The following is a 22302-nucleotide window of genomic DNA, read 5'->3' as shown; positions in this document are numbered from 1 at the left end:
ATGCAACGAAATACGCAGAATACCAAATGAAACAATTAAACAATTAGCAGTACGAATTGAAACACTAGTTCGAAAAGCATATTCACTTAATACACATGATTACAAAAACACAAAAATGACAGAAATTTTAATGATGACCTTAACACCTCAATTAAGGAAAATAGCTATAAAAAAGAGAGCATCTCATCCTACCTCATTTCGAGAACCAGATTTAGATTTTAGGAAATTAGTAGATAAACTCGAACAAGCAGAAATCACAATGAAACTCGAAGAAACAAAAAATCCAAAACTACAATATGTTAATCGAATTGAAACAAATACTACACATATAAATAATGTACAAGAATCAGACACAGACCTGATTGAAAAAATCACTGAAACACTAAACATCTATGAAAGAAACCCAAATTTTAAAGGCAAACTATCTTTCAAAAAATGGTGTAATTGCTGCCGACGATACGGACACAGTATCGCCGAATGTAGACAAAAACAACAAGATAATCAGAATAAACCTCGAAAGCACAAAGAACCAAGTAAATCATTCTATCAATACATGATAAAAGATCAAAATCTACCAAACAAAAATATATATAGTAATAACAGTTCAGGAAACCACTTCCAAGCAACTCAAAATTACTCAAAAATTCAATCACCATATAACTCAAGTTATATAGGTAGATCGCCCGAACGAAGAAATTCACGAAATTTCTCACAAAACAGACATAGACGATCGAATAGCCAAAATAACCAAAATAACCTTTCACGATCGAATTCAAACACAACAGAATTAGTTTCTGCATCCAGTTCCCATTCAAACCCAAGGAATAGACACTATTCCAATAATAGATCACGAAACTCATCATACAAGAGAAATAGAAACAACTATTCACACAATAGAAATAGAAGTTATTCAAACAATCCAAATCAGAACTATTCAAACAATAGATCGAGAAATACCTCATTCAAAAAATCGAATTATCATAGACCAATTGATAACTATCAAAACAGATCACAAAATAATTCACAAAACCGAAACTCAAGTTACAATAATCGAAAAAGAAATTATTCCCAGTCACCACATAGGAATAATAACCGTTATCCCGATTCTAAAAACCGATACAGAAGTAACACACCAAAACATCAGAGACACATAAATCAAGTGCAAGCAAATGAAGAAACAACTTCAGACCCCCCAGGTTTTGATGACACGGGAAGTAATGAACTACAACTAAATCACATTAATTGCGAATCATCAGATACTGAGAGTGATACAGGCAATACCATCTCTGTAAATTTGATAACAGTCGAAAACGACTACGAACCTATCATATACGAACAACCTTTTACTTCACATATATATGAAAATAAATTGGAACTCCTTCATAATTACTACATTGGACCTATTAATAATAATACACGAACTACACAAGAAGTAAACGAAATTAACACAAAAACAAAAAATACAGCTAAAACATTTTTTCAAAGATTAAACAAAGAACCACCATTCTTCTCAAAATTTTATCCAATTTATAATCAAAAACGGAAACACCTGAAACTACTATCAGGAAATATATATAATTTTTCAATAAAACAAGTTCATCAGTATGACAAAAGTCAAAACAAACAACAAATTTTTATGTCAGACTTCAAATTTAAATCTATTCACAAACTTTTCAAAATTACAATCTCATCCATAAAATACTCAAAAAGTACGAATTCCGATATTATTTCATTACATGTGTATAACAAAACACCATATCAAATAACATTACCCTTAGGACTTTTAGGATATTGCAAAACAAATGCTACAATTTCACCTATAATTGAAGTAGCCTATCGAGTAAATAATATATTACAACTATTAGATGTTTGTCAATCAACAATTCTTAACGAAGAATTATCCATAAATAACATAATAAGTAATGAACAAAGAAATACAGATTATTTCACAAAAACAACATATTTTAAATCGACTTACAATATAACAAATTACACAAAAGAACAACAAAAATTTTTAACAATGTTTAATTTTCAACATTCACAAATAACACAAAATGAATTTGACAAATTAGCAAAATAATTTTTAAAATATTCAACAGTCTACGCAACATCAAAATTTGACGTTGCAAAAATCATTTCATCACTACATCTCACATTAAAACCTGACGCAGTTTTCAAAAAACAAAGAGCAAGTAACGTACCGATTCATTTACACGACAAGGTAAATAGATTACTTGATATTTTAGAACAATACGAAATCATCTCAACAAAAAATAAAGAAGAACAACCAAAAGGAAACAACTTCATTAACCCTGTTATCATTCTAGCAAAAGGTGAATCACTAAAAATAGTTTTAGACGCTAGATACCTCAATTCTCTAATTGACCAATCAAAATGCAATTGGCCTATTGAACCAATACAAGTTAACTTAACAAAGATAAATGGTAAATACTTCACAACCGCAGAAATGAAAAGTGCATATAATCAAATGCCACTATATGAACAACCACGACCTTTAACACAATTTGTTTTTGGAAATCAACAATATGAATTTAATCGCTTATTCTATACCAGCAGCTTTTTCAGCTTTCATGAGTAAAATTTTTAGACCATTAATACTCAAGAAAAATCCAATCACCTGTTTAGACGATGTTTTTATGCAAGCACAAAGTAAAGACGAAATGTTTACAGTTTTAGAACAATATCATAAAATACTTCAGAACAAAAATCTGAAAGCAGCCCCCAATAAATCACATTTTTTTTAAACACGCATTAAATTTTTAGGACATAATATTGAACAAAACACTATCACTCCAATAAAATCACGCATTGATGCAATCCAAAAACTTCAGTCACCTACAAATGAAAAGAAAATTCAAGAATTCCTTGGAATTTTAAATTTCTTAAGTAAATATGTTTACAAAATGCAATTATACTTAAGACCTTTCTATAACATCCTTAGACAACAAAATAATTTTGAATGGACCACTGAACATCAAACACGATTTGAAGAAATTTAAAAGCTTTTGACAGAACAAATTTCAAACACAATTCCAGATCCAAATCAACCATTCTATGCAATGTGCGATGCTTCAAATTTTGGCATCGGCGCCGCATTGCTATAATCACATAGTGGAACAAATAAAATGAATCTTATATCAGCAAATTCACGATTATTTACACAAGCAGAGCTACGACTCTCAACTCTAATGAGAGAATGTACAGCTATAATTTACACACTTACAGAATACGAATTTCTGATACTTGGATCAAAACACCCAACAGTTTTATTTACAGATCTCAAACCAATTAAATTTCTCTTTACACAAAAATCAAATCCAAATCATAGAGTTTATAGATTTCAACTAATTTTAATGAAATTCCCAAACTTACATATAGTTTGGACAGCAGGAAAAAACCTTGCATTACCAGATACAGTAAGTAGAAATACGCCACCTGAATTACTTACACGAAAAGCTACAGTTGAAATACCACAAAATATTAAATACTATGTGGCAAAAAATGAAACATCACCCCGATTAGCAAAAACGCAGTAAAAATTGACATTGATCAATCACAAATAAATAATCTACAACATTTTCCACTCTTCTTAGATTGCCAAAGTAATCACTATGAAGTTGATTTACTAGGAACATCAACTTTTAAACCAATTCCATACTCACAATGGATAAAAAACAATACTCAACAAAAGAGAATAAAACAACACTCGCATAAAAAAGATCATTTTCCACTAGTTAAACTTATCAGGAACACAAACAAATGATTCAAAATACACAATAAATCAAGTTTTTGACCTCCATGACCCACTTGACACAATTCCCCTATCAAAAGTCGAAATTGACAATATTTTCCTCCCCCCAACAGATAAAATTACAGTTGAACTTTTAAAACAAAATCCAAATCTCGACCCAGTAATTAGACAACTAAAATCATGGCACAAATACAAAACTAAGCCCGTAAGAGCAGATACCACAATTTTAGGAAACAAAACACTCCTCCGATGTTTCAGAATATTTAACAACACAACAACTAATGAAATTACAGATCTTTTAGAATATCAATTAAATGATTCCAAAGTTCCCTGTCTACCTTTAAGTATGATATTAATAGCTTTTAATATCTCCCATACACAAAATACAAAGGGTCGCTCCGGATCAGAAAAAACATACTGCAACTTTACACAAAATGTTTATTTCCCATATGCACCAATTTGGATAAAAGTATTTTGCAAGGATTGTATAATATGTCAATTGAACAAACCGTATCCAAATCAGAAACAAATAGCACAGAAACAAGATTTCAAAGGACAAAGTTTTTATTTCAACCATCGCAGTTCATTCGACACAAAAGGACCAATTTCACCATCCTCTGAAGGAAACTCCTTCATTATGGTTATTGTTGATGCATTCACACATTATGTAGCACTCAACCCAGTACCACATTGTAATGCTTATTATGCTTACACAACACTTTATGAACATTGGATAGCAAAATTCGGATTACCCAAAATCCTAGTTACAGACAATGGTACAGAATTTGTTAATAATGAATTTGTCACACTTTGCCACTTATACAACATCAAACATAAACCACTTATATCTCATGCACCTTGGACAAACGGTTTAGTCGAAGGTATGAACCGTTCACTACAAGAATATCTCAGATGTATCATTAATGGAAATGATACACGATACACACAATGGTCAGCAGATGTAAAATTATTTCCCTCATCATACAATTCACAAATTACGACAACCTTAGAAATGTCACCATATGAAATGGTTTTTCATCAAAAGCCACGAAAACCAATTATGTTTACAGCAAATGCACATAAAAATGCACAAGGTTATTGCCAACCAAATAAAGATTCAATATGTTATAACCTACCTTTACACACACATGATGAAGATCATTTTCATCATCCACAAATTCTTAAATTAGCCTCCGGCACACATACCGAATGGATATTAAATAGAGATAAAAAACACAATGAAATTTACCAAAAATTAACAAAGAATTTGTTACAAAGGCAAAACATTAACAACCAAATTAATTCACGCTTTACACCAGCCACAGATTTAAAAATTGGAACATTTGTTTTAATACCTAACTTTAATACACAAAAAGGAATCTCTAAAAAGTTACAACCACTTCAAAAACAACCATACCAAATAATTGCTAAACCCACTGACGTAACGTATAAACTCACAGATTCAACCAAAAAAGAAATTGTTCAACATCGTAACAACTTATTACCTTACTACACAAAAGAATACGCATTACGCGAATTAACTCAATTATTTTCTTTTACAGGTTCAAAAGTTATTCAAAATCATACAGAAAAAGAAACAAAAGAACAGGACAACATTCATCATGAAAAACAAAATCAAAAACAAACCACAACTCAAAACAAAACAAAAACGCCAGACCCAAAAATATCTCAAAAAGAAAGAAAAAACAGGAAAAAGATAGAAAAAATTCTTCCAAAAGAACAAGTAGAAAAATCAAAACGCAAAGAATTATCACGACTTAGAAATCAACCACGTAAAAATTACAAAACATTCATCCCACAATCTAAAATATTTTAAAAAGTTGAAATTCAAAAACAACTTTCATTTTAAAAATTAATAATTTTTACACGTCTAACTCATTTTGAACTTTCATATTTTCGAGATAACATGCTGAAACATACGCAACAATTTTAGTTCAGATTCAGCCAATAGGATTCACTCAAATCCGTCAGCTTCTATATCTCTAACACCAACCTATTAGCCGATAGAAATTAAACTCCAGGCATATCTATAACTATAAATTTACAACCTCCAGGCCGAAAAGAAGCAACCCGCTAAAATTTGACAACTAAAATAAATACCACCAAAATATTACAACCCTCCCCTATCTAATAACGCAAAGATCAACAATATTTTCCCAACTCAGACCTCAAAAACCCTCCAACCAAAAATGGCGAATTAGCCTAAAGTCAAAAAGGACCATAATCATTTGGCCTAAAGTACAAATATTTCAAAAATACCCCAGATTATTTACCAAACAAAAACAAAGCAAAGAAGACCTCCCAAACACCATAAAATTAGCCTCCAATATTTTTTCACAAAACTCAACCCACTTGTCAAAAAACCAATAAATAATCCGACCACAATCGAATCTCGCCCCAAACAACAAAAATATTCGACGAACGAATCGTTTCTTAAATGCTTTTCTCTCAAACAGTCAATATCTTAAAAAATACAATCTTGAATTTTTTCATAAAATTTTCATTCTATTCAAACTTTTGCTCTTATTTTTTATTGATACTTTTGAAGCTTTGATAATCCTTTTAATAATTTTTTGCAATATATTTTTAATTTTCTACTCCCTATTTGAAATATATCTCCAACTTTCCCAAATCATTAACCACATTTATAGGTACGATAATTCAAAGTCTATTTAAATGATACGATCAATTTTTAGTAGAACCTTTTATTTACTATTCGTAATTTTCATTGCATTTTTATCAACCCTAATCATGACAATGTGCAAGTGTGTAAAAAATGCAATAGTCACATTCGACTGAGCAACAATACTTTTAATGCTTTTCATCGAAGAATATTACAACAAACATAAATCTTCACACTAGAAAAAATTTAATTGGACACATTTCCAAAATTGCTAACCAACCACCACAACATCAGTCTTCACCGACATCCTCCCAAGAAAACCCAGTTATACCCTCAACTACTCAAAACCCCCAAACATCCACACGAACTTCTTTCCAAGATAACCCATACACTTTCGAAGAACGACACGCTCGCTTATCTGAACCATTAGAACCAGTTCAGCGACAAGCACCCCTAAGTAAACCAACATATAATTTGTACCCCCATTACCACAAGATTTAAATAGAATAAGAAACATAGTCAAAATCAGAATACAGTCAAAATAAATAGACAAATTATACATACACGAAGAAATAGAAATTTACAAACCCCTAGAGTTCATTTTGAAATACCCCAATCACCAACACCAACTACTTCAGAAAATTCAAGTAGTACATTACCAGAAACTCCCCCATTCATTTCACAACGCAGCACCTCAAGTATACCCTCAGATTACTTAGGTTCAACACCGACATCTGAACAAATACGTGAAAATCTCTTTAACCCCCCAAATTCCACCGCACGACTACCATATTGGGTATCACACTCATATACACAAGGTGAACTAAACTTGGTAAATGATCCAATAGATATCTCTACTGATACAACACTATCATCATTACCAGAAACATTATCACTCCCGTCAACACCATCATTAAGTCAAATCTCACCGACACTTTTTCCTTTGAATTTTCCAAATAACCTCGACGCTAGATACCGAGAACAATCATCATCAAATACCCCTTTACGTTTAGATTGGAACACATTCGTAGCACCTCCCCCGTTGTTTGGACAACACCAAGAAAGTAACCGACTCCACAGTTGGGCACTCAATAGATTACAATATAGACAAGATATCCACGAAGATATTCGAGAACACAATATTCAAATACTTCAACAAAATAGTCTCCAATTAAAATTTGAAATCACGATCAAACTTAATAATATTGTTCAACACCCCTATCCATTAAATCCACCAAATATAACAACTCAATCACTACCACCACCACTTATAACCCTTGAAGTAATATACAAATACGATAGATATACGAAAAACACAATTGGTTACATAACAATTTATGACCCATACTCAGGATTATCATTCACATGTATATTCTAAAAATATTAACATTTCAACACATCTTTTTTCTAATAACTTCCGACCAAAACACAAATCCTTCTCCTCGCACAGGACCCCATAATTTTTTAGTAACACACTATGATTGTGAAGAAAACGAACAAAAACACTACACAAATATGCAATAAATCAAGTATCACAAAGCGAAACAGAACCACAAGCTATAGAAACTAAAAATGTAACAGCAACATTGTACTCAAAAGCCCGAGCAACAACAGTCACAGGATATAAGTTTACAGCAACATTTTTCGAAAAGAAAGTACATTGTTCACAAGTTTCCAACGGAAATAAGAACCGACTTGATCACGAATCATTTTACCAAAGTGATTTAGAACGTCTTTTACACCTAAACCACGACGATTGTAAAAACGAATTACTCAGACTAAATCTAACAAGAAATAAAAACACAGACAGAAAAATAGTAATTTTTCATGTCTTTGCCGATTCTGTACATCAAGCAGAACTTTAACGATATCAAGGACATATTAAATTAGACGAAAAAATCCATATAACGGCGCACACGGGCGATTGACTTATGACATACACGGTAAACACTGGATACCACATATTGGAATAAAGGACCCTTCAAACTGCAAAGCAGACACAAAAATAAAAGGATATCAACAAATAATGTTTTTCGATTGGAAAATACAACTTGAAAAAATACAACTCACACGAGATTTAACTGATAACACCATGATATATCAAGGAATTAGATTACCTTGTAAAAATGATCAAGGTTATTGTGACCCTACAACAAGGACCCAAGCAACAATTGTTTGGTTTTCCGAAGATACATGCACAACATTTCAAGTAGCAAAATACATGCTCGAATGATAAAATTTCATGAAAAAAATTTTATTGAATCAATCCCATACGAACAAGTGAACCAATCTCGTAAACAAAGCACTGATTTCAAAAACATCCATGATATAGAAAGTAAATTAACACGTTTTCAAGTCTATTACGAAACAGAATTCGCATGTAAATATAGCAATCCACTTTATAAAACACAATACTCTGAAATACTTGTCGAATACGAAAAAGGTTTCGACATGATCACTGGAAAAAAAAAATTTGACCCTTATGCCACAAGTCACCCTATTAACGAAGGGACATCATACGTCCTAGTTAACTTTTATAAAAGCAAAGGTCAACCTGTTGGAAAACTAAAACCATATGACAGTAAAAGCACACGTTTACAAGAATTATCACTAATGAATAGCACCTATTTTTGTAATATTCATTATGATATCCACTTAGACATGAAATTAGACTATACAATTAGTAGAATTGTCCAAGAAATGTCACTTTCTGAATTAGAAACACTTCATCAACTATGCGAATTAGAAAGAACACAAATCTTACAATCACTCGCATTAGCAGTACTAAAAATACCTTACGCAGGATACTTATTATCAGAAAACAGATTAAATTTTCTTGACTATGAAGGAAAAATTTTATGGTTCTATACTTGCACCAAAAAAGTATCACCATTACATGTTTTTGAAAACAAACGTTGTTATAAAAGAATCCCCATATTCTATAAAAATAAAGTACATTTTGTCGACGCACTTTCAAGACGAACATATTTTTGGGATACCGATCTCCCATGTGGATCAGAAAATAACCACAATGTCGTACAATTAAACCCTGACGAAGATAAATACTACCTACTTACACCGTATCCTACATTATTGCAACCACTCAAAAAGTTTTCACCCGAAAGCATCAGAGCGATCGCTCGTAATCCAAATATTGATTTACAATCAATTGGAATATATTGTAAATCTGATATCCAAAATCACATTAGAACACAACAGTTTCAGGAATTATTAACACAAATGGACACGATACATTGACAATCAATTGACCAAAATTTAAAAAAACTTGCCGAAACCACAGGATTTGCAGACATTTATACACAAGACTACAGCGGATATTTTAAAGAAATTAAAGACTACATATATTTAAACGGTAAAAAATACAGACCACAAAATATTTCACCTATAAATATTTTCAGTTTTGTCACCCTAAAGAACGAAATTCTAGCTTTTCTAGGATGGCCCTATTACATCTCAGAAAAATTAGCTATCTTATACGCCATGTTTAATTTTATAGGATTTCTTTTCTCACTGTTAAAAGGAATCTATAACACATGCGGTATACACACACAAGTAAACCGACAAGCATGTGTAGCACGTATACTATTTGCAGGATTTTTTGGAATTTTTTCATCATCAATCAATAAAATACTTCTAGATGCACAAATAAAAGAATATAATACAAAAATATCCACAAGACCAAACACATATAACGAGGAACATAATAAAGTAGACACAACACCTACAGATACCAACCCTACCACAAAACCATCCATTATCATTAGTTCCCCGAAATTTTCGAAACCTAGCAATCACAAATAACCCAAATTTTAGACCAAAAACAGCGCAAAGCCCTATTCAGCACATAATGACAAATCATGAACAAAATGATAAACCATATGAACAAATTATAAAACAACCTCACACCACCACTTTTCAATCTCGAAATAATCATTTTTTTAGCCCACGATGAGCTGACAACTTGGATCCCTCCATCGCTCAAATTCCCACCCAGCCAACGTCCAAACTCAAATCCCAATTATCCCACTTTTTGCTTTCCCACCACCCGATTTTCCAATTATTAATATGTCATCAAGCACGAATTTTGATACTAACTCAGATATTTCAGTTTTTCATACAATCTCACAATTTAATAACGCTAATGTAGAAACCCCCGACGAATTTGCAGAATCCGAACCATCTCCCTCTACTCATACCCAGACCAACTCCTCAGTTTTTTCGCAACCCCCTTTTCAACCCATCCAATCCACTCATCCACTCCCATCCCTTTCCACTCCTTCTTACGCTTCCCAAGTAACCCCAACCTATTCTCCATTTCATTCCGACAGATCACATAATAACTCCCCAGATACCATCCAAATTTCCGCAGAACTCGACAATTTTAAAACTTTACAACAACAATTAATGCACCCCAACACCCTTACAATACATCAACTATCATCCACAATAACATCCTCAAATCCACCAACTGCTACACCCTCTTCAGCTTACACTCCATCATTACCACAATCATCCACATCCACTGAAACACCTACCAGTACTAACCGAGCTTATCGCACTTTTAAACGAAAAATCCCAAATCAACAATTCCCAACCAAACCCGGAACAACCCGAGAATACATCAACCACCCAGAACACACAAAAACGAAAAACTTTCTAGAAATCACCCTACCATCATTTCCGCATTATACATTAAATACACCTACCATAACTAACGATACACGCAATTTTGTTGATGAGCACGTTGTAATGCCAACACTTCATTGGACAGCTTATTATCATTATACTAACCCCCGCTGCCTACCATTAGCTAATACTGCTGAAAGTATCGAGAAAAATAAAAACATGTTATACAGACTAACCACAACACTAACACCTCGACAATTTACTTACGTTGGATATAAAAAATTATTAAAAACATTCACCGCACCCCGAGCTAACGATTTTGCAATAGAATACTACGATCATAATATCATCCGCCCTAATCAAGATCAATTTTTAGATGAAGACCGCTTCGCAAACCCGCAACTAACAGAAAAACTTTTCATTAAAACATCATTTGTATTTACGCTTAATATTTTTGATAGAAAGCATGATCATATTATTTCCGAATCACTAGTTGATATTCAAGCATACGAGAGCTTCTATGATAAATTTTAGTTATTTTCACTAACCTTTCACTTTCTTTCACCACAGGAACACGATTTGCACTGTTCCCACGATCTTATGTTACGCACTAAACAAACGCACACATATACATATTATCGTTTTATACAAAATCATTTTGATTAGCACACCCCATCAAGACAACCTCACCATCGTTTTCAGTTTCTTAACTCAAAATACACGTCACCATTTTTTCTAAATTTTACATATTGCATTAAAGATACTAACCTACACGGCATCCTCCGCAACTATGACCCAGTTACCCAAATGTATATATTCTGTCCCATCACAAAGACCTTCAATGCCGAAAAACCAAGACCCTTCCTTATCCCGCATGAATTTATCACACCTATTGAAATACCCATTCTAGAATTCATTCACAATACTGAATAAAACCATAAAATATATAACCTCATCCAAAACACACCTTACGAGTTTGCAGTAGGCACAGAAGAACTAAACACCATCAAGGCACTTCAATTGCTTTGGCCACTACTACAAACTAAAAACATCATACGCATACTAGCCAAGTTACTAACAACATCAGACATGATTCACGACATCTTCCCCCCGGCTTTTTCCCAGAAGACTAAGGTAACTATAATTCAAAATACTTTTAACTAATAAATTCAAATGTATACTAACCATTTTTTATCAATTTTTAATTTATTCTTTTAGTTTTCACACCACAATCATCTACAAAACAGAAAAAGACAAATAAAAATACAAACTTGTTAAATTATACTCAAATTTCTTAATCTTTAGCACTAAATAATGTAGTAAAATTCATACCTATTGTAGTAATTTCATCTATAAATTATTTCCCCACGAAGCAGTAAAATTAAGTACGATGACAATTTATAATTTTAAACTTCCCCAAAACGCAATAAAATTCAAATTCAATGCACTAAGTTCATAAAATGAGAAAGCAGTACTAAAATTTTCAAGATTTTCATTCATTCGCACAAGAATTCTATCCAAACTCGCACAGCTCGCCCACGAAGAATTGCTTAAATAAAGATCTTAAGTTCCAAGCTTTCACTATAAACAACTCTAACACACGATAACAAGTTTCAAGCTTTCCTTTAACCCGGTTGGAAAGGAATTATATACTAAACCAAACAAACCAACGCAGCTTACTAAACACCACACATCATAAAGTAACAGCATGACTAAAAAAAGAAAACCAACGGTACCCAAACCGGATTAACCCAGCTTAAAACTTGATAAATTATTCTTTTGAAGACTATTATAAAGTCTAAGAAAGAAATAATAAAACACAAAAAAGTCGCAAGACAAACCCATACCAAAAACAATTTGATTTTTGAAAAAAGGACACAACCAAAGTAACATAAGAAAGACCAACAAAAAAACATAAAACGTTATCACAAAATAGGACCTCTCAAAGAAACAGCATGCAATCATACTCCCACTCCTGGCATAACCCACCAGAGAAGGACGTCCTGAGCATGCTCTATAGCCAGCCTAACCCACCGCGCTACATCCACGCTTTGTGACCGCACTTCTATTTTTAATAAGAGGTACTCAAGGGTGAGTAACTCTTCCAAATAACTGAACTAAAACAAAACGCTTTTGTGAAAACGACTTACTAAGTTCATGATTAAAAAACCAAATTAACATAAATTTATAAAATGTAAATCATACTTTGCCATATATAGATCATACACAACAACAAAGACGAACATCCAAAGACAAGATGATCCCATCACAATTGCACAAAAGAATGGCTAAACACAACCGACATGCCGTCCACAATCACGACTCAAAGGATTTAGAGTACGACTTGACTTCGTAGAAAAGGACTTCATTGAACTAGACCAATGACCACCTCGATGCTCAAGTATACGTACATATCGAGTTACAAGGCATCCCTTCCAAACACGATCTTCACGCCAATTCCCGACAAGGCTGCACACAAAACAGTTCTCTACTAATACAAAAAAAAACCTGACATAGCAAACCATTTTGAAATCTGATTGATTTCACTGGGAGTCACAGTCGTTGTCGAATGACGCAATAATAACTTCCTATCCCTGATTCCAGCGTCCTGGAACGTTCTTCTTCAAGAGGCACCGGATAAGAAAATGATGTTCGCCAAATACCAACGTTCATCATCCATCCTTCAAATTGCAGAGAAGAAAGATAGTTCTAAAAAAATCTGTAAGCCCTGGATGGGTGGAGCCTGATCTAAACTACATTTTATTATTTGATAAATTAGATATTTTACCACTGTAAAATGTTTACTATTAACCAATCATAATCCATCCAACTAACAACCCACTTATTTGTAAATGCTGAAATTACTTGTAATTTCAGCACCAGAGAGATTTGAATTTAACTTAGAAATTAGTTGCCTCTCCAAGAGAACTTCAGCGGACGCAATAAGCCAGTATACTCTAGATCTATTGAGCCTAGCATAGACTAGTTAAACACCCTGAGACTAGTAGATATAAGAGTAAGAGTAGGATCGGTATTAGACTAAGAAGTTGCACGAATCTATCCGGCCGAAAATTAGATAGCGTGACGAGCAGACGATGTACCCTATCCGAAATTACTCTATGAGTTAACCTCAACGACATAACTCAACAGCTACCGTTTTTCCATAACTGCCAAAATTCAAAATCAGCACGTCAACCATTGAGACGAGCGCCACATCTATTGCTATAACAAAATATGAAATTCAACTCTCACATTCTCAAAACTTAAAAAAAAACCTATCAAACACTATTATATTTCCTGGCAATGCCTAGAAAACAGAAAATCCAGTATGCAGAAAAACTGTTCAATTTCTTTTATCTTGCAACTTTTGCTCACAAAAATGCCGCATTAAAACCCGCGCAACAGAAATTGATTATTGTGAAATTTGAATATTGTAAATTGTAAAATTTGTCAGAATAATATGAAAAAAAAAGTTGTTTGCTCATTTGAAGTGCCCTGAACGAACTTACGAATTCTTGAGAAGCAAAATTTTTGCCAAAATTTATTTGAATTGTGAAAAACTTTTCCCTCTGATACTTAGAGAGCTCGAAAAATCAGTTTGGCCGACCTAGAAAAATAGGTCGTCAAAATTTTTTGAAAATACCTCCTCGAGAAAACCCTAGATCCGCCCCTGAAAATCCTACAGATATTTTAAATGACTTTGTTCTGATAAATTGAATATCAAACAAAGTCATTGTCATCAGTTGAACAGCTTTTTTGATCAGCAATTTTTGTTTCATGCAAACTATGGACTGTATAAAAAAAGAGAAAAAAATACGTGTTTTATATGTCCAGGCGAATTGAGGAACGAAGAGTCGAAGAAAGGAAACAGTTGAAATATGGCAGATTTGGAAGATGAGTTTGACGTGGTCAAGTCTTTTAAACTGATCGTGCACAAACTTCTGCTGGCTCTCGCATTCTGTCTGTCTCTATTCGGCCTTCTCCTCATCGTCATCCTGCGCAATGGAGTCGAAAGGTCAGTAAAGGTCACAAGTGAAAGGTCAGTAGAGGTCACAAGTCAAATGTCAGTAAAGGTTACAAGTGAAAGGTCAGTAGAGGTCACAAGCAAAACGTCAGTAAAGGTCACAAGTCAAAGGTCAGTAGAGGTCAGAAGTCAAACATCAGTAGAGGTCACAAGTGAAAGGTCAGGATAGCAGCACCAAATTTTGAAGCAAAATTGAAGTGTTGAAAGCAGTTTTTGAGTGTTTTAAGAAATTTTTGAGGGTTTTAAGAAATTTTTGAGCGGTTTAAGAATTTATTTGAAAAAAAAAAGAAAAAAGCTCAAACCGCAAAACTGTTCATAAATTTTGTCTTTAATAAGCCAATACCAACAATCCTGAACTGGATATGTTTAGGGATATCACAAACTAAATAAGTTTTGTTGGTGCTCTAATTGAAATATTATATAATATCTTTTCCTGGCTTATACTTTCCTGTAACATGTTTATCAGTCATTGTTTTGTACGCTGCAAATTTTTTATCGATAAAATTCCTCAAGAAGAATGAGCTTAAGTATGTCTCATTGACTTCAGACTTTCCTCAATTTTAGAAACGAATTATTAAAGCAATAGAAAATTATAACAACTAGTAGATACCGTTTCCAGACACTTTGACAGAGATATTTTGCGTCCAGAAATTTTTGAGATAATTGTTTGAAAGAAAAAATGATCTATGCGAATTTGAGTGGAAATCTAGCAAAATATTTTTTTTTATTTGAGCTTAAAACAACAATATCTTTCGAATGGTACAATAAAAAAATTCTTTCAAAATTTCAAGTAAATTTGCAACAATAATGGTTTATAATGACATTTTGGACATCGTTTTTCCATTATAATCGGTTTTATTCTTGAAACTCCGGTGCGGGGCAAAACCGATCGCTCCTTATTTGTTTTAGTTGGCTTTATTGGAAATATTTAACCCCCATAACTTTACGAAAATGATCAAAGGTGAATATTTCAAAAATTTGAGCTGAAAACAACAATACCTTTCGTCTGCTATAAAAGAATCTGTCTAAAAAAATTTGGTTAGCTGAAAAGTCGAAAATTTGTCTGGAGAAAAACCACCGCAACCACAAATATTCGATCACTTTTCTCAAAGTTTGGAACGAAAAGATACAGCTACATACAAAATCTGGACTTAAAATACTTTGCCAAAAGATCCCGGTAGAAAAACCGGCAGAGGATACATGATCCGAAGTCAAAAAACAGAAACCCAATGTTACAAATCAAAAACTTGATCAATGACGTACAAATTTAAAGTCCTTAGCATATGGGTAACATCTATTGATATAAATGCAGCTTACCAATAGCGTAATTACATATGAATGAAGATTTTCTAAGATGAGCGAGAGCTATTTTTTTTTTCTCTAAATGGACTTATGTCAGCTCAATGGCAATTCGAGATGGATCAAACTCCATAACTTCTACTGTATCTTGTAGGTTGATTGGGAATATTCTTGTGGTAGAGAGACGGAATGATGGAAAATTTTCAACCAATCAGTATCGTTAGACATTCCTATTCACGGAATGGTTTTGCACAAAATTGAAATCAAAATTAGCAGAAAATGACTTTTAGCAGAACAGCAAAAATTTGCTTCTGCAGGTATCGGCTAAAATTTTTGTTTTCTCATTCGATTTTTAAAAAGTATCTTTGAAATATTGCATTTTTTTCCAATGAGTTAATGCGTCTGCTAACTTTGCTTTCGCTAAGTTTTAATGGCCTGAATTTTTTAGTTTTAGTGAAACTTTCGCAATTTCTTGGAAGTTTTTGAATACTCAATTTTAATTGGCCGAAATTAGTTTACCATCAATCGGTTCCTCCGTCATAGGGGTCTCTACCCTAAGACTATAGATAGACTGTTTGACAAAACTAGTTGATAGCGGTAAAAATGTCTCGAGAGTGTTTAATTTCTGTCACCTTTGGCAACCCCCACCAAGCGCCCATGGATCAAAATTGATTATATTGGGTTCTATTGACAATATAATTGTTCCGACTTTCGATACGAAAGTAACGGAATATTTGTGCTCGGGGTGAGTTTTTTTCTCCAGACTTTTTAACTAGTCCTTTTTGACGGAAATTTTCATATCATTCAAAAAATGTTGTTGTCTTGAGCTCAAATTTGAAAAGATATTTCACCTGTGATGTTTTTTCGTAACGTTATGGGGGTTTAAATATTGCCATTTTGGCCCCTTCGGGACAATTAACGCGCGATATATTTCGTGCTATTATCGCGTAAGCGGAGATTTAATCCGTCTTAAAATCGTTCCAAATTGGTTGAAGAAGCTTGTTTGCCATAATTGATTTGTTACATGGAACCAAATCTATCCTTTTGTACTTTATATGGCGTGTGGGGGCAGGGGCGGATCTAGGATTTTCTCGAGGGGGCGGATTTTCAAAAAATTTTCGAAAATTTTGAATTTTTTTTAGGTCGACCAAATTGACTTTCCAAGCTCTCCTCAAACATTAAAAAGACAAAAAAATTTGAAAAAAATTGTTTTTTTTTGGCGCGCGCTCCACTTCAAAATTAGTATACATTGGCACCGAAGGCGCCTTTAGAAAAATTTTATGGTCGGTCGGCCAAAAATGGATTTCTTAAACAGTACCAAAGGGGGGACCCTTTGGGTCGGCAGGGGTTCGAATCCCTGAAGGGAAAAAGGGCGTCCGCCCTTACCCCCCGCCCTGCTAAAATTTAGCAAATTCGGCGCAGAGCAGTTTTCATTACGTTAATGCATGAGCATAGGAGCCTGAAAACATGCTGCAAAAATCAACGAAGTTTTCAAAATGTTATTTAGTTTTGAATTTAAATGTTGTGAACTTTACCACAAAGGCGAGATAAATTTCATACATTTTTTTTTTCAACTTTCGAAGAAATGTGGATCATATATGCTTAAAATGGTATTCTTTATTCAGTCAAATTAGCCAATCAAAATAGTAGTTTTTACCAATTTTTTTTTAAAATCAATTGAAGATTTCGACGCCGTGATTAAACATATAGAAAGTTTTTAGCTCTGATTAATTTTGTAACATTTTTGGGTTTGAAAATTGCCATTGGGCCATGAGACTTATTTATTAGCGCTGTGAAAACTCTATGAGATCAAAAAACATTCAGCGATTCATCTATACGAGGCGAATTATCCCGCATTACAAAAATGTTCTTATGAAATGAGTTGCGGCAAGTAAACCGGTCGTACTAATTTGGTATACTCAATTTTTTTTCACTTGTTCAATATTGTCCTAAATTAACAGATTTTTATTATTTTTTTTTTACCAAACACAATGCGATACAGATTAATGGAAATCCTCATCTTCAAAGTAGTGCCTTCATATACGGGCAGTCTTGTTAATATTAATATTCTTATTGTTTTTTAGGAAGATTGACGAGATGGTGTTGCGGAAAAGTAAGTTATGAGTTAATTAACATTAACCAGTAGTTTTATGTTACGTGTTTCTTGAGCTCAGTTTCCGGAACCTGTTATCAACATTACTTGTACTTTTAGTTAAAATGCCAACGTTGACCAAACTAAATTTGCCTCACGGATATCTGATTAATAACCCAATCTTTTGTTTCAAACAGAATTTATTGATTTTTTTTACTAAATCCAAAAGACTGACATTATTTTCAAATAGTTTTTTTATTATGCGTCAAGTGATTCGTTCATAAAACTGCGAGGAATAGATGATCAGAAAGATCCACTGCATTCGGGCTTTGAACCTCCATTTACTAATTTCCCAGTTTTTTTACGTAGCCGAATACCCGGACAGCCGAAAAATAAATTTGTTCCCCTATAGCCCAAAATTAAATTCTTTCTCGGATTGCCGATTTTTTTCCGGAAATATTTCTTGCTCCCGATAGCCAATTGATCCAATTCGATCCACACCTAAATTTGAGCTATCCCGAAACGCTGTAAAGATCCTATTTTAACAAAACTTCGTGACACGGAGGCAAATATTTGATAAAATTTAGGCTAGAAATTTGAGGATTTGAACAATTTTTTGTCGTCTGCTCCCTGAGTCCATCTGAAGACACATATAAAATTGCTCTTATTTCTTTTTTAATGGATAACCGAATAAATATTTATTCCCTGATAATCAAAAGTAAATACTTATTGGGTAGCCGAAAAAAAATTAATCCCGGATAGCCGAAAAAAAATTGTTCCCAGATAGCCGAAAAAATGCGTAATTAAAATAGTCGCATTTCTTATCGCTTTCTAATTCCATGAAATCAAAGCTTTTACGAATAGAAATCATTTCGAGTCTATTGGATTTTTGGTTGGCTAAGTTCCAAAAAAAATCACGATAGTTTTACCATTCCAATAAAAGTACTCCAAATTTTGTGACAGTTTTGCTCTTTTAGTCAAGTTTTGTTTTGTTGCTAATTAACTTATCAAGAATATTTCATCTTTTTCGGCTAACCGGGATTTCGGGAATTAGGCTCGAAAAACAGAGAATGTTTGGTAAATAAGTAGAAATGTGGGCGCAATAAGTAAAAAAAACGGGGCAGTACAAGAGTGCCGAAATACAACAGAGCCGAAAAAAATTAGTTCAATAGTGCCGAAAATGAAAACTTTGCTCAACAGTGCCGAAAATATGAACATAGGCGCTACGCGCAATACACCGAAGGCATAGAAACTGAAGCAAAAACCAAACAACTTGAACAACTAATAATTGAAGAATAACAGTTCTAGAACAAAAAATCGTACTAATACATGTATACACCAAAATTTTGCTATATCGAGAAAGAGCCTGAAATAACAGTTCTAGAACTAAAAATCGTACTAACACATGTATAGGTTAAATTTTTGATATATCAACGAAGATCATAAAATAACACTTCTAGAACTAAAAATGGTACTAACACATGTATACGCTAAAATATTGCTATATAGACGAAGAGCCTGAAATAACAATTCTAGAGCTAAAATCGTACTAACACCAATATTTTGCTATATCGACAAAGAGCCTGAATAAACATTGTAGAACTAAAAATCTTACTAACACATATATACACCAAAATTTTGCTATATTGACATAGAGCCTGAAATATTGACAAAGGACCTGAAATAACAATCGTAGAACTAAATGTCATACTTACGCATTGTAGATCAATTTCTATAGCTATAATAAAATACAAAAGATTGTGTTTGTATGTGTAGCAAAACGCCTCCTGTTTTACACCTAATATAAGTATACACAGACCAGTTAATTGAAACTACAGTGTACCTATTACAAGTATACACAGATCAGTTAAACTAAAGAAACTGTGTACCTAATACAAGTATACACGATCAGTTGATTGAAACTACAGTGTACCTAATACAAGTATACACAGCAGTTGAAATAGAAAAACTGTGTACCTAATACAAGTATACACAGACCAGTTGATTGAAACTACAGTGTACCTAATACAAGTATACACAGCAGTTGAGAAAAAACTGTGTACCTAATACAAGTATACACAGACCAGTTGATTGAAACTACAGTGTACCTAATACAAGTATACACAAAAGTTGAAATAGAATAACTGTGTACCTAATACAAGTATACACAGATCAGTTGATTGAAACTACAGTGTACCTAATACAAGTATACACAGCAGTTGAAAAAAAACTGTACCTAATACAAGTATACACAGACCAGTTAATTGAAACTACAGTGTACCTAATACAAGTATACACAAAAGTTGAAATAGAATAACTGTGTACCTAATACAAGTATACACAGATCAGTTGATTGAAACTACAGTGTACCTAATACAAGTATACACAGCAGTTGAAAAAAAACTGTACCTAATACAAGTATACACAGACCAGTTGATTGAAACTACAGTGTACCTAATACAAGTATACACAAAAGTTGAAATAGAATAACTGTGTACCTAATACAAGTATACACAGATCAATTGATTGAAGCTACAGTGTACCTAATACAAGTATACACAGCAGTTGAAAAAAAAACTGTACCTAATACAAGTATACACAGACCAGTTGATTGAAACTACAGTGTACCTAATACAAGTATACACAAAAGTTGAAATAGAGTAACTGTGTACCTAATACAAGTATACACAGACCAGTTGAGCTGCTGGCAGAAAATCATACAGTGACTAGCTAAAACTTTGTAACCACCTGTTCAGAATGGCAAGGGAAGAATTGAAAATGTTTTTTTTTAAGAATTAAGGTGTAAAATTTATTGGTCGTACATTAAAACAGATTGTAAATGCTTAAAACACGTAGTCCAAAATGCTCGTACTCTTCGACGTGACCTGCATTGTCAACTGTGACCCTCTAAGAGAATGAATAAAATGCAGTAATGGTAAATTTCAAAAAAGATTCAAAGAAAATTATCACAAAGAACTCATCTACTGCTAGTCAATCAAAAATATAACAAGGTACATTTGAACGATTTGAGTACATTTGAGAGACATAACAAAAATTTGTCTACAACTAGACATCCAGAAAGTGTAAAGCAGTCTTAAGCGTACTACTAATAGGCGGTGTGTAAACGTGATACAACGCCTTGGGTGAACTCGAGCGTAATGGACGGGTTCTCGAGAAAGAACTCAGACAGGCTTACTTCGTTTGTGCATGGAGCGGGAAAAAGATTTAAATCTATCAGAAACCGGCGTTTGTCACTAATAACAACGTGTGCAACATCTTTTGGCGTTGGCGCCCGACTGACAAGTCCACATGCCGGATTCTTGCACTTCAGAACTTTTCCCTGCAACCGAAAATGATTTCAGTTTTTATTCAACAACGATACAATAGTTTTCAATGCAATACAAAAGCATTGTCTGAATTACACACTTTGCTAAGTTCAATGACTTCAACATTTTTGATGTTGCACGAGGAGCAGGTGTCGTGGTTCGATTGTTGAATGCATGCCCCACGACACAACTTGGACAACTTCGGTAACACGAGAGACAGCATCATCGGCAAGTGTTTCTTTCACCTTTTCGAATTCGCCATTGGAGTCCATTGTTGGGACAATCGAAAGAGCCTGAATTGAATATCAGAAAACATATGCAAAATATATAAAAAGTTGATTTAGCAAGAACTCACGTTAACGACAGGTTCTTCGTTGAAGAGTTTCACGCGACCGTCTACTGTGACAATGGTTGACGGCGTGTGGATGTCATGTATAGGGTCCCAGACATTGACAGTCACCCTTTCACCAGTCTTGGTGGCAACTTGCAATTCATTCA

General features: G+C 33.5%; 1 protein-coding gene and 1 long non-coding RNA gene across 2 annotated transcripts in view; both read left to right on the top strand.

The window, feature by feature from the left end:
• The window catches only part of LOC134846200 (angio-associated migratory cell protein-like), a 553983-nt gene that overhangs the window by 78102 nt on the left and 453579 nt on the right, over nucleotides 1-22302 (top strand). The gene's annotated exons all lie outside the window — the stretch shown is intronic.
• LOC134845526 (uncharacterized) overlaps nucleotides 1-22302 on the top strand; it is a 32983-nt gene that overhangs the window by 5267 nt on the left and 5414 nt on the right. Inside the window, exons 2-3 of the long non-coding RNA XR_010162750.1 lie at nucleotides 14898-15078; nucleotides 18471-18499. This is a non-coding gene — a long non-coding RNA (uncharacterized LOC134845526). The remainder of the gene's footprint in view (nucleotides 1-14897; nucleotides 15079-18470; nucleotides 18500-22302) is intronic.

The sequence above is a fragment of the Symsagittifera roscoffensis genome, chromosome 5 (assembly GCF_963678635.1).
Source record: "Symsagittifera roscoffensis chromosome 5, txSymRosc1.1, whole genome shotgun sequence".
NCBI classification, from domain to species: domain Eukaryota; kingdom Metazoa; phylum Xenacoelomorpha; order Acoela; family Convolutidae; genus Symsagittifera; species Symsagittifera roscoffensis.
This window is presented reverse-complemented; position numbering and strand designations above follow the sequence as displayed.